At 41.2% G+C, this 13,115-nt stretch overlaps 1 protein-coding gene across 1 annotated transcript in view; it reads left to right on the top strand.

Annotated features, from left to right (window-relative positions):
* The window catches only part of GARNL3 (GTPase activating Rap/RanGAP domain like 3), a 152,493-nt gene that overhangs the window by 308 nt on the left and 139,070 nt on the right, over positions 1 to 13,115 (top strand). The window lies entirely within an intron of this gene.

The raw sequence follows: 13,115 nt of genomic DNA, 5'->3' as shown, positions 1-13,115 counted from the left end.
TCGTTGAGACGCCCCCAAAGCGTCGGTCCCCTGTCAGGCCCCGAGCAAAGCCGTGGCTCTAGGCGGATTTCGGGCTGTGGAGAATTTGCCCTGCCCGCCTCTTGTAAATGCTCAAGGACAAGGTCGGGAAATAGCCCCCCTAAAGTCCAAGGGAGGTAGGTCTCCCTCACCGGGGAGTCCCTCTGAGCTGCCCCAGGACCCAGGCCAGCTCCAGCCTTCCTAGCCTGGCTCCCCAGGTAACGCACACCTGCTGCCTCAGGGCCCCGCCCATCCTGGCCGGTGGCCCCCGACATGCCCGGCCCCTCCTGCCCCTCTGACCCGCCGATGCCGTTCCTCTGCCAGGGGTGCCCGTGCCCCTCCCGCCCGCTTCCTTGGCTTGGGGAACTCGCCTGATGTGTCCGGGTCCTTCTTCTCCCTGGAACCTTGCCCGGAAGACACGCCCTCCCCCGCCGCGCTCGGTGGCGCTCCCTCTGCTCGGCGAGATTCCTTCCCTCAGAGGGCATTTCCTTAACTTGGAGTGTCTTCTCCCGCTCCAACGCCGCTGAAGTGGGCCCTCCCATTTTTCAGTCCCTGGTCCCTTCTAGAATACTCCAGCAGCCCCCCACCTACACTTCCCATCTTTATTCTTCCACGTCTCAAATCCACATTCTCATTGGCCGCTGGAAGAGTCTTACTGCACTGTCCACTGTGCCCCTCCCATGCCTTACCTCCCCCCCCCCCTCCCAGGAGCTCTCCATCTCCCAGGGCCGCGATGGAGACTGGGGCAGAGGAAGGGGAGAAAGATAGGAAGTGGGACTCTGGCCCTCCCTGTGGCAGAAAAGAGGGTTCAATGGCTAGGATAAAAAACAGGACCCTTACTATGAGATGCCAGGCCCTTGTCACCTCACCTCACCCTTGGTGCTTCAGAAGTACCTGATGAAAGTATAAGCATCCTGAGGACAGGGACCATAGCTGTTCACTGCTCTGTCCTCGGAGGCTGGCTCCGGCCTGGCCCATCACAGGTATTTACTATCTCTTGAATAAATAAATGCCTGACCAGCTGGTAATTATTCCCTTATGCTGTGCTCTCTCTCATCTGTGCCTGCACTCATACCATGCTCTTTTCTCTACTTAGAATAGTCTTGTCTTTACTTTTTGGGTAACGCCGACCCCTCCTCTGGGAAGTCTTCCCTGAACCCCGGCCTGAGCTCTGTGCTGTATCAACAATCTACACATTGACTGCTAGTCCACACACCACTGTGTATAATTACCCGGATAACACCTCTTCCCCACTAGACCGGGAGCACCAGGCAAATATGGTCTCCGCCCTTCTGATGCTTACACTCTTGTTGCTGGAGCATGAAGGATGGAAGGTGCACCAAGAGATGAGGCTGAAGAGATGAGTCAAAAGCTGGATCCAGGCCTGAGGTAGAATGTTTAGAGCAGCACTGTCCAATAGAACTTTCTGTGATAACGGAGGCATTCTATAGTCCATCCCGTCTGATACTGTAACCACTGGCCGCCTGTGGGTATTGAGCTCTTGAAATATGGCTCATGCAACTAAGGAAATGAATTTTAAATTTTATTTAACCTTAAATTTAAATAGCCACATATGACTAATGTTTCCAATATTGTGCAGCACTGGTTTAGAAAATTTCCCTCTTCCTCTGAACTCTCACTTTTTACCACCTCCTCCTTTGTCTTCATGATGTTACACCTGAAAGACTAAATGACTTCTTAGCCTCCAAAGGTGTTTCCCTCTGTTTAACACTCCATGATATTATTATATAAACCATAGAAATAATGATTACCATTTCTGTGATTATAAAAATAATTAGTTTGTTGGAAGACAATGTATTTAACCCATCCTTTATTATTGTACATGCAGTTTATTACCAGTTTCTTACTCGTACTAAAGACACATTGAATCCATGTACATTAGTCTGTGTATGAGTCTGTAAGAGGTAGTCATCTCCTTAAGATAAATTCATAGAAGTGATAGAGATTATTGGATCCCAGAAAATGAACATTTTAAAGGTTTTTGAAGCATAAGGCCAAATTGCCCACCAGAAAGTTGTGCCAGTTGATAGTTCTCCCAAGAGCATATAAACGTGCCTGTTTTTTCTCATCCTCACTGCTAGGCATTATCATTTATAAACATTTGCCAAAGTGATACCTTGTTTTAATTTGAATTTCCATGTTTTGTAGTGAGGTGAAACTTTTTTCTCACATTTATTCATAATTTGTATTTCTTCTTGAAATGAATATATGTAATGTACTTTGTCCAGTTTTCCTTTGGAATATTTATCTTTTCCTTATTGAATAGCACTTTTTATTTATTAAGGAAATTAATTTTTTTGTCAAATATGTAGCAACTTTTTTTTCCAGCTACTTTAATTTGTTTTTAATAGATCTTTATTGGAGTATAATTGCTTCACAATACTGTGTTAGTTTCTATTGCACAACAAAGCGAATCAGCCATATGAATACACATGTCCCCATATCCCCTCCCTCTTGAGCCTCCCTCCCATCCTTCCTATCCCACCCCTCTAGGTCATCGCAAAGCACCCAGCCGATCTCCCTGTGCTATGCTGCTGCTTCCCACCAGCCAACTATTTTACGTTCCGTAGTGTATATATGTCGATGCTACTCTCACTTCACCCCAGCTTCACCCTCCCAACCCATGTAATCAAGTCCATTCTCTATGTCTACCTCTTTATTCCTGCCCTGCAACTAGGTTCTCAGTACCATTTTTATTTTTAATTTTTTTGGATTCCATATATATGTGTTAGCATACGGTATTTGTTTTTCTCTTTCTAACTTACTTCACCGTGTATGTCAGACTCTAGGTCCATCCACCTTACTACAAATAACTCAATTTCATTTCTTTTTATGGCTGAGTAATATTCCATTGTATATATGTGCCACATCTTCTTTATCCATTCATCTGTCGATGGACACTTAGGTTGCTTCCATGTCCTGGCTATTGTAAATAGTGCTGCAATGAACATTGTGGTACATGACTCTTTTTGAATTATGGTTTTCTCAGGGAATATGCCCAATAGTGGAACTGCTGAGTCATATGGTAGTTCTGTTTGTAGTTTTTTAAGGAACCTCCATACTGTTTTCCATAGTGGTTGTATCAATTTACATTCCCACCAACAGTGCAGGAGGGTTCCCTTTTCACCACACCCTTTCCAGCGTTTATTGTTTCTAGATTCTTTGATAATAGCCATTCTGACTGGCCTGAGGTGATACCTCACTGTAGTTTTGATTTGCATTTCTCTAATAATTAGTGATGTTGAGCATCTTTTCATGTGCCTCTTGGCCATCTGTATGTCTTCCTTGGTGAAATGTCTATATAGGTCTTCCACCCATTTTTTTTTCTTCTACCCATTTTTTAACTGGATTGTTTGTTTTTCTGATATTGAGCTCCATGAGCTGTTTGTATATTTGGAGATTAATCCTTTGTCTGTTGTTTCATTGGCAAATATTTTCTCCCATTTTGAGGGTTGTCTTTTTGTCTTGTTTATGGTTTCCTTTGCTGTGCAAAAGCTTTTAAATTTAATTAAGTCCCATTTGTTTATTTTTATTTCCGTTACTCTAGGAGGTGGGTCAAAAAAGATCTTGCTGTGGTTTATGTCGAAGAGTGGTTTTCCTATGTTTTCCTCTAAGAGTTTTATAGTGCCTGGTTTATATTTAAGTCTTTAATCCATTTGGAGTTTATTTTTGTGTATGGTGTTAGGGAGTGTTCTAATTTCATTCTTTTACATGTAGCTGTCCAGTTTTCCTGGCACCACCTACTGAAGAGGCTGTCTTTTCTCCATTGTATGTTCTTGCCTCCTTTATCGTAAATTAGGTACCCATATGTGCGTGGGTTTTTCTCTGGGCATTCTACCTTGTACCATTGATCTATATTTCTGTTTTTGTAACAGTACCATACTGTCTTGATTACTGTAGCTTTGTGGTATAGTTTGAAGTCAGGGAGCCTGATTCCTCCAACTCTGTTTTTCTTTTTCAAGATTGATTTGGCTATTCGGGGTCTTTTGTGTTTCCGTATAAATTGTAAAATTTTTTGTTCTACTTCTGTGAAGAATGCCATAGATAGTTTGATAGGGATTGCATTGAATCTGTAGATTGCTTTGGGTAGTATAGTCATTTTCACAGTATTGATTCTTCCAATCCAAGAACATGGTATATTTCTCCATCTGTTTATGTCATCTTTGATTTCTTTCATCAGCGTCATATAGTTTTCTGAGTACAAGTCTTTCACCTTCTTAGGCAGGTTTATTCCTCGGTATTTTATTCTTTTTGCTGCAATGGTAAGTAGGAGTGTTTCCTTAGTTTTTCTTTCTGATTTTTTGTTGTTGGTTTATAGGAATGCCAGAGGTTTCTGTGCATTAATTTTTTATCCTCCAACCCTACCAAATTCATTGATTAGTTCTAGTAGTTTTCTGATGGCATCTTTAGGATTTTCTATGTATAGTGTCATATCATCAGTAAACAGTGACAGCTTTACTTCTTCTTTTCCAATTTGTATTCCTTTTATTTCTTTTTCTTCTCTGATTGCTGTGGCTAGGACTTCCAAAACTATGTTGAATAAGAGTGGCAAGAGTGAACATCCTTGTCTTTTTCCTGATCTGAGTGGAAATGCTTTCAGTTTTTCACCATTGAGTATGATGCTTGTTGTGGGTTTGTCATATATGGCCTTTATTATGTTGAGGTAGTGTCCCTCTATGCCCATTTTCTGGAGAGTTTTTACCATAAATGGGTGTTGAATTTTGTCAAAAGCTTTTTCTGCATCTATTGAGATGATCATATAGTTTTTATTCCTTAATTTGTTAATGTGGTGTATCACATTGATTGATTTGCATATATTGAAGAATCCTTGCATCCATGGGATAAATCATGGTGTATGATCCTTTTAATGTGCTGTTGGATTCTGTTTGCTAGTATTTTGTTTAGGATTTTTGCATCTATGTTCATCAGAGATATTGTACTGTAGTTCTCTTTTTCTGTAACACCTTTGTCTGGTTTTGGTATCAGAGTGATGGTGGCCTCGTAGAATGTGTTCGGGAGTGTTCCTCCCTCTGCTGTATTTTGGAAGACTTTGAGAAGGATCGGTGTTAGCTCTTCTCTAAATGTTTGATAGAATTCTCCTGTGAAGCCGTCTGGTCCTGGACTTTTGTTTGCTGGAAGACTTTTAATTACAGTTTCAATTTCATTACTTGTGATAGGTCTGTTTATATTTTCTAATTCTTGGTGTTTCAATCTTGGAAAATTGTACCTTTCCAAGAATTTGTCCATTTCTTCCTGGTTGTCCATTTTACTGGCATATAGTTGTTTGTAGTAGTCTCTTAAAGTCCTTTGTATTTCTTCAGTGTCAGTTGTGACTTCTCCTTTTTCATTTCTATTTTTATTGATTTGCGTCCTCTACCTTTTTTTCTTGATGAGTCTGGCTAAGGGTTTATCAATTTTGTTTATCTTCTCAAAGAATCAGCTTTTAGTTTTATTGATCTTTGCTATTGTTTTCTTCATTTCTATTTCCTTTATTTAGCTCTGATCTTTATGATTTCTTTCCTTCTACTGACTTTGGGTTTTCTTTGTTGTTCTTTTCTAGTTGTTTTATGTGTAGGTTTAGTTTGTTTATTTGAGATTTTTCTTGTTTCTTGAGGTGAGATTGTATTGCTACACACTACCCTCTTAGAACTGCTTTTGCTGCATCCCATAGGTTTTGGGTCGTTGTGTTTTCATTGTCATTTGTTTCTATGTATTTTTTAATTTCTTCTTTGATTTCTTCAGTGATCTCTTGGTTATTTAGTAGTGCACTGTTTAACCTCCATGTGTTTGTGTTTTTTACAGTTTTTTTTTCCTGTAACTGATTTCCAATCTCATAGCATTGTGGTCAGAAAAGATGCTTGATATGACCTCAACTTTCTTAAATTTTCCAAGGCTTGATTTGTGACCCAAGATGTGATCTATCCTGGAGGATGCTCCATGCACACTTGAGAAGAAAATGTATTCTGCCACTTTCGGGTGGAATGTTCTATTAATATCAATTAGATCTATCTGGTCTATTGTGTCATTTAAAGCTTGTGTTTCCTTATTTATTTTCTGTTTGGATGATCTGTCCATTGGTGTAAGTGGGGTGTTAAAGTCCCCTACTATTATTGTGTTACTGTCGATTTCTCCTTTCATGGTTATTAGCATTTGCCTTATGTATTGAGGTACTTCTATGTTGGGTGCATAAGCATTTAATTGTTATTTCTTCTTCTTGGATGAATCCCTTGATCATTATGTAGTGTCCCTCCTTATCTCTTGTAACAGTCTTTATTTTAAGTCTATTTATCTGATACAAGTATTGCTACTCTGGCTTTCTTTTGATTTCCATTTGCATGGAATATCTTTTTCTATCCCTTCACTTTCAGTCTGTATGTGTCCCTAGGTCTGAAGTGGGTCTCTTGTAGATAGCATATATATGGGTCTTGTTTTTGTATCCATTCAGCCAGTCTGTGTCTTTTGGTTGGGGCATTTAATCCATTTACAAGGTTATTATCGATATGTATGTTCCTATTACCATTTTCTTAATTGTTTTGGGTTTGCTTTTGTGGGTCTTTTCCTTCTCTTGTGTTTCCCGTCTAGAGAAGTTCCTTTAGCATTTGTTGTAAAGCTGGTTTTGTGGTGCTGAATTCTCTTAGCTTTTGCTTGTCTGAAGAGCTTTTGACTTCTGCATTGAATCTGAATGAGATCCTTGCTGGGTAGAGTAATCTTGGTTGTAGTTTCTTCTCTTTCATCACTTTAAGTATATCCTGCCACTCCCTTCTGGCCTGCAGAGTTTCTGCTGAAAAATCAGCTGATAACCTTATGGGGATTCCTTTGTATGTTATTTTTTGTTTTTCCCTTGCTCCTTTTAATATGTTTTCTTTGAATTTAATTTTTGTTAGTTTGATTAATATGTGTCTTGGTGTGTTTTTCCTAGGGTTTACCCTGTATGGGACTCTCTGTGCTTCCTGGACTTGGGTGACTATTTTCTTTCCCATGTTAGGGAAGTTTTCGACTATAATCTCTTCAAATATTTTCTCAGTCCCTTCCTTTTTCTCTTCTTCTTCTGGGACCCCTATAATTCGAATGTTGGTGCATTTAGTGTTGTCCCAGTGGTCTCTGAGCTTGTCTTCAATTCTTTTCATTCTTTTTTCTTTATTCTGCTCCTCGGCAGTTATTCCCACCATTTTGTCTTCCAGCTCACTTATTCGTTCTTCTGCCTCAGTTATTCTGTTATTGATTCCTTCTAGTGTATTTTTCATTTCAGTTATTGTGTTGTTCATCTCTGTTTGTTTGTTCTTTAGTTCTTCCAGATCTTTTTAAACATTTCTTGTATTTTCTCAATCTGTGCCTCCATTCTATTTCCGAGATTCTGGATCATCTTTACTATGATTACTCTGAATTCTTTTTCAGGTAGACTGCCTATTTCCTCTTTATCTATTTAGTTTGTAGGTTTTTACCTTGCTCCTTCATGTGTGGCATATTTTTTTGCAAGGTTTGGGTGGTGGGCGGGGCCTATGCTTAGGACCCATGGGGCTGGAAAAGGCCCTGGGGACTGTGAGGGGTGGGTCTTAGGCTCAAGAAACAGAAGGGGCCCAGTCGTGCCCCCCACCCCTGGTCTCAGAGGGCAGGGGACCTCACCAGGCAGCCCAGCAGGCTCCTTGGGCTCAAGTGGGCTGGGCAGATGCACTCTTCTCCTCTCCTGCTCCTCCGGCCTGGGAGGGCCCCTCACACCTGCCTCTCCTGATCTCCCCAGCCTCAGGGGTGCAGATCCTGTCTGGCCTCCACTTCTCCTCCCCCCTCTGTCCCTCTGTGTCCTACCAGTTCACTTTGGGGTTCTTCCCATCTCCTTGGATGTCATAGTTTCCCACCAGCGGCCGGCAGGTGCCCTAGTTGTGGGGAGACACTAACTCCATGTCTTCCCACACTGCCATCTTGACTCCACCTTCTGTAGCAAATATTTTTTGCACTTCATTATTTGCCTTTTAACTTTCTTTATGGTGTTTTTTTGATAGACTTTATTATCATTTTTTTTAAGTTTAGTCAAATCTACTAATTTATTCCTCCTGTTTTTGCTTAGTTAGAAAAGGCCTCCCTGACTTAAAAAGATAAATGTTCATCTACAGTTTCTCCTAATGTTTCTGTTGCTTTAAAAAAAATTACCTCTTTAATCCATTAATCCAAATCATCTCACTTTTAAGTGAGAAATATTAAGAGCTGTCTTGTTTTGGGCTGACATCGTGGACTTTTAGGGCCAACGAAGAACAGTCACCTGTGAAACATCTTAACCATACAAGTGTGTGGGTCCCTCCTCCAGGCCTATTGTTCCAGGAAGTCCAGGGTGGTAATGGGGTGTGGGATGCAGGTGATTGTGATGGACAGCCAGGGGAGAGAGCCTTGGCCTAATTTGTGGGCGTGTTGCCAGATTAGCCTCCCTTACTCCAAAAGTCCTCCACTACTTCTCATTTCCTATTGTGTCAAGTTTAAATGCCACTGCCTTGTGTTTAGGGCCTTTCAGAATCTGGTTTAACCATATTTACTCAATCATCTTGGTGACATCAAGGCAAAAAAGGCATTATTTCAGGATGGCAACTGTCTTTGCTGACTATCCTGTATCACAGTGGTCCCCAACCTTTTTGACACCAGGGACCTGCTTCGTAGAAGACAATTTTTCCACGGACTAGGGTTGGGGCGGATAGTTCAGGTGGTAACACAAGTGACAGGGAGCAGCAGATGAAGCCTTGCTCACTCGCCTGCCGCTAGCCTCCCGCTGTGTGGCCTGCTTCCTAACAGGCCAAGGACCAAAACCGGTCTGCGGCCTGGGGGTTGGGGACCAGTGCTGTATCAGCTCCGACAACTGGCAGGCAGACACAACACATAATGAACACAAAGGAGCAAGGAGGGGCCCAGGCAAGAGGCCTCCGAGCAGGTGGCAGTGAGGAGGACTAGCTGGGAAACCTGGAGGCCGAAGGGCCAGACGCTGATGCTGTGAAGCCGCTTGACCTAGATGTGTTTGTCCTCATTTTGTAGGAAGGCATATCAGGCTGTGTTCGAGAACAAAGGCTTTGGAGCGACACAGACCTGGGCTCAGGTTTCTGACTTTTCTCTTGCTGTGTGTGTGGCCTTGGACAAGTTGATTAACCCCTCTGAGCCTTGGTTAACTCATTTGTAAAATGACAGTCACACCGCTCTCACAATATTGATGTGAGCTTTAAGTGAACTGATTTGTGCAAAGTGCTAAAAACAGTGTCTGGCACAAAGCATTACTAAATCATAACTGTTATGGACAAAAATGATTAATGTTTACGTGAAGGTTCTCAACTTTTCCCTTCCCATGCCTCATTAAAATTCTAGCTTTGCCCATTCCGTTTGTCCTCCTCCGCTGCCCTCAGAGCAAGGTCCTGCCTTGCTTTCTTGTAGTTTTTTGAGCTGTAGATTTAGCAAAAGAGGGATTGAGGCCAAGGACAATAGGTCCATAGGGCACTGGTTAGGACTGCCTGAATAAAAACCTGTAGGGGTGCAGAAACACCTACTTTGTCTGAGTGTGGCTAGTAGGTTTCCCTATTGTTTTTGTTGCTCTAAGATATATTTTAAGAAATATATCTGTTATCTTTTGTGACTTTGTGATGAACCTGAGTTATTTTAAAGTACTCCTCTCTTGCTGAGCGGTGTCATTTTGGCTGCAACACTTCGTGGAGCCAGACCACATGTGAATCAAAGCATTAACGGGGTTACGTAGTAGGACTGGATTTGCAGCGTAAATCCTCAATATCAAAGAATCTCAACATTGAATGGAACTTCAGACATCTCTTAGGTCAACCTCTCAGGCAGTGGTACTTAAAGTGTGGTCCCCGGATCAGCAGCGTCAGCATTACCTGGGAACTTGTTAGAAATGCAAATTTTCAAGCCCAACCCTAAATTTACTCAATCAGAATCTCTGGGGCTGGGGGCTTAGGAAACTGTTTGAGAACCAGTGCTCTCAAGTCTAATAGAGTGGTTCTCAAACCTGACATATATGAGAATCACCAAGAGGGCTTCTTAAGACTGTTTTCTGCCCCTCCCCCCCCACCCCCAGATTCTGATTTCCTAGGTCAGGGTGGGTCTATGAATTGTATTTCTAACAAGCTCGCAAGTAATGTCAGTATTGCTGGCTCAGGGACATATTTTGAAAACCACTCCTCTAGGATAATACAGGAATCTTTTCTACAACAACACTTGCAGCTGGTCATCCAACTTCTGCTTATTACATCTAAGGTCAGGGAACCCACTACTGCAAGCCTTTTTGTTATTGGGCAACTCTATTATCTTTCCCTAATAGTGAAGTCAAATCTCGCCTCATTATACTTACCAGCCATCATTCATAATTCTGCTTTCATAGCCACTTGCAGTAGGCAATGCCTGTGGCTCTGATACCAGGTGAAAAGTGGTGGCTTGGATTGTGGTCAAGTGATTCCTACTCCTGGCTACTCAGTTGTAATCACCATTGAACAGTTCTCCTTCAGCTACAAGCAGGACGAGTAACACATTGCACCTTTTCTGATTAGTGCCTTACCAGTTGTTAAAATTTTTTTAAAGATTATCAAAGGCTATGAATGGCAAGCAGAGGAGAATCATCAGTTCATGCAACTGCAGAATGCTGGGGGAGACCAAGCTTTAGGAGAGGTTAGATCCAGGTGCTCAAATAATGTCATCAGTAATCTTTCTTCATTTTCTGGGTTGACCTTGTCCTCAAGGTCTTTCCTCTTGGAGGCAAAGAAAATGAATGAGTCCATGATTACTTTCTATCAATGGATAATCCCAGCAGAAAGATATTACCTCTTTCTCAAAGGTTCTAGAGCACGTCCCAGGCTTGACATTCGTTGGATCTCTTGGGTTCTCTGCTCATCTGTGAACCAGTCATTTTGGCCAGAAGGGGGTAAAACATGCTAATTGGCTGGGCCTGGGTCATGTGCCCAACCCAGAACTGAGGGGTTAGATCACTTCATAGAGACCACAAGGAAGGGATTCCCCAAAGGAAAAATCATATTACTATTACCAGAAGAAGGGGAATGGATACTGGATTGCCCCCCTGCCCAAAAACAGTGCCATTAAATTTGGGAAGCTTTCCAAATTATAGATACCCAGATGTCACCCTAGAATCACAGAATGGGATTTCTGCATTTTTTAGTACTCATTGTAAAAGACTACCTTAGTTGAGTGGTTAAATTATGCTTACTATGTTTAGCCACAGGGAGGAAGAGCCCTACATAGACAAGATTTTGAATTACAAATGGAAAACATATTTTCCACTTTCCCAGATATTGCTTCCTACATAGCGGCTTCCTTATTAGTAATGCATATAACCCACGCCTTGTGAGAACAAATTTGATGCCAAGACAAATGCTTTCGTGTTCCTAAAGATGGCTTTCCAGGCCAAGACAGAATCAGAAAAGAACAGTTATCCATTATGCATTTGGTTGCCTTCTTTTCTTCTTCCTTATGTTTCTCCTGACTCTTAGATTCTTAGATTTTTTTTTCTTTTTCTTTTTTTTTCAGGAGGCTTTTTTTCCCCCATGCTTGTAAACAAGCATTTTAATGTGAGCTGTTTTCACAGCCTTTGTCCCTCTATATTATGTCATTATTCTTTTTTTGTGTGTCAGGCCCTTAAGTATTTAATCACAAATAGATCTGCAGCTGTCAATTTTCTTTTGGAAAAACAGCAGTCTTCCTGAGAAAGGCTATTGGGAGCTGTCTTGTATCGGGCTGACATAATGGGCTCTTAGGGCCAACAGAGAAAATTAATTTTCATATTATGTCTGTTCTCCTAAGAGAAGGGAAAAAAACAACTTTTATTATTCACTAAGAGTTTGAGTTAATACAAACCAGATTCCTTTCTTGGAGGAAGACAATAGTCAAATTAGTTTTGCTTTAGAAGGTTAATATGAGAAATTATATTTGGCTGTCTGGTTTCCAGAGCTGAAGATCTGAACAGAGATGAAGTCTGACAAACCATGCTGTAGGAAAATCAGGAGATTTGGCCTGTACAGTGAGACTCACTGCTGGTTTTCCTGGGGAAAAAAATTTTAAAGCAGCACGCAAGTGTAGAGGTGTTGGAAAGTCTGAACCACACATGTGGTTGTCTCTAGAGCTACGATTTTAGAGGACAGGAGGCAAATATGAGTTAGCAATGAGGTGTGGCTGCCCAAGAAGCTGTATACAGAAGGCTGTTCACTGTAGGATTGCTTGTAAAAGTGTAAAAAGAAGTCCATCAGGAATGTGTCAATACGCTGCTAATCATCTGTTAAAAAGACTGATACCAATCTGTATTCTGACTTGGAAAGATATCTAGGATGTTCATGGATGTTTAGTGAAACGAAGTAAGTGGCTTCTTCTGGTGATAGCAAGTGTGTAGAATTACATATGGAATTTAAGATTTTCTAGGGGCCATATTTTAAAAAGTGAATAAAAAATGAAATGAATTTCAATAGTTTATTTTGTTTAACTCAATATATCCAAAATATTATCATTTTAACATGTAATCAATATTAAAAACAATTAAGATAATTTCATTTTCTTTTCAGTACTGTCTTTGAAATCTGGTATGTATTTTACACTTCAGCATCTCGGTTCAGGGCAGCCACATTTTTTTGTAAACATTTTTATTGGAGTATAATTGCGTTACAATGTTCTGTTACTTTCTGCTCTATAACAAAGTGAATCAGCTGTACATATACATATATCCCCATATCCCCTCTCTTGCGTCTCCCTCCCACCCTCCCTATCCCACCCCTCTAGGTGGTCGCAAAGCACCAAGCTGATCTCCCTGTGCCATGCAGCTGCTTCCCACTAGCTATCTATTTTACTTTTGATAGTGTATATATGTCAATGCTACTTTCACACTTCGTCCCAGCTTAACCTTCCCCCTCTCCATGTCCTCAAGTCCATTCCCTACGTGTGTGTCTTTATTCCTGTCCTGCCCCTAGGTTCATTAGAACCATTTTTTTTTTTTGTAGATTCCATATATATGTGTTAGCATACGGTATTTGTTTTTCTCTTTCTGACTTACTTCACTCTGTATGACAGACTCTAGGTCCATCCACCTCACTACAAATAAC

This window comes from Delphinus delphis, chromosome 6 (genome assembly GCF_949987515.2).
Source record: "Delphinus delphis chromosome 6, mDelDel1.2, whole genome shotgun sequence".
NCBI lineage: Eukaryota > Metazoa > Chordata > Mammalia > Artiodactyla > Delphinidae > Delphinus > Delphinus delphis.
Note: the sequence above shows the minus strand (reverse complement) of the source record. Positions and strands in the feature narration are given on the sequence as shown.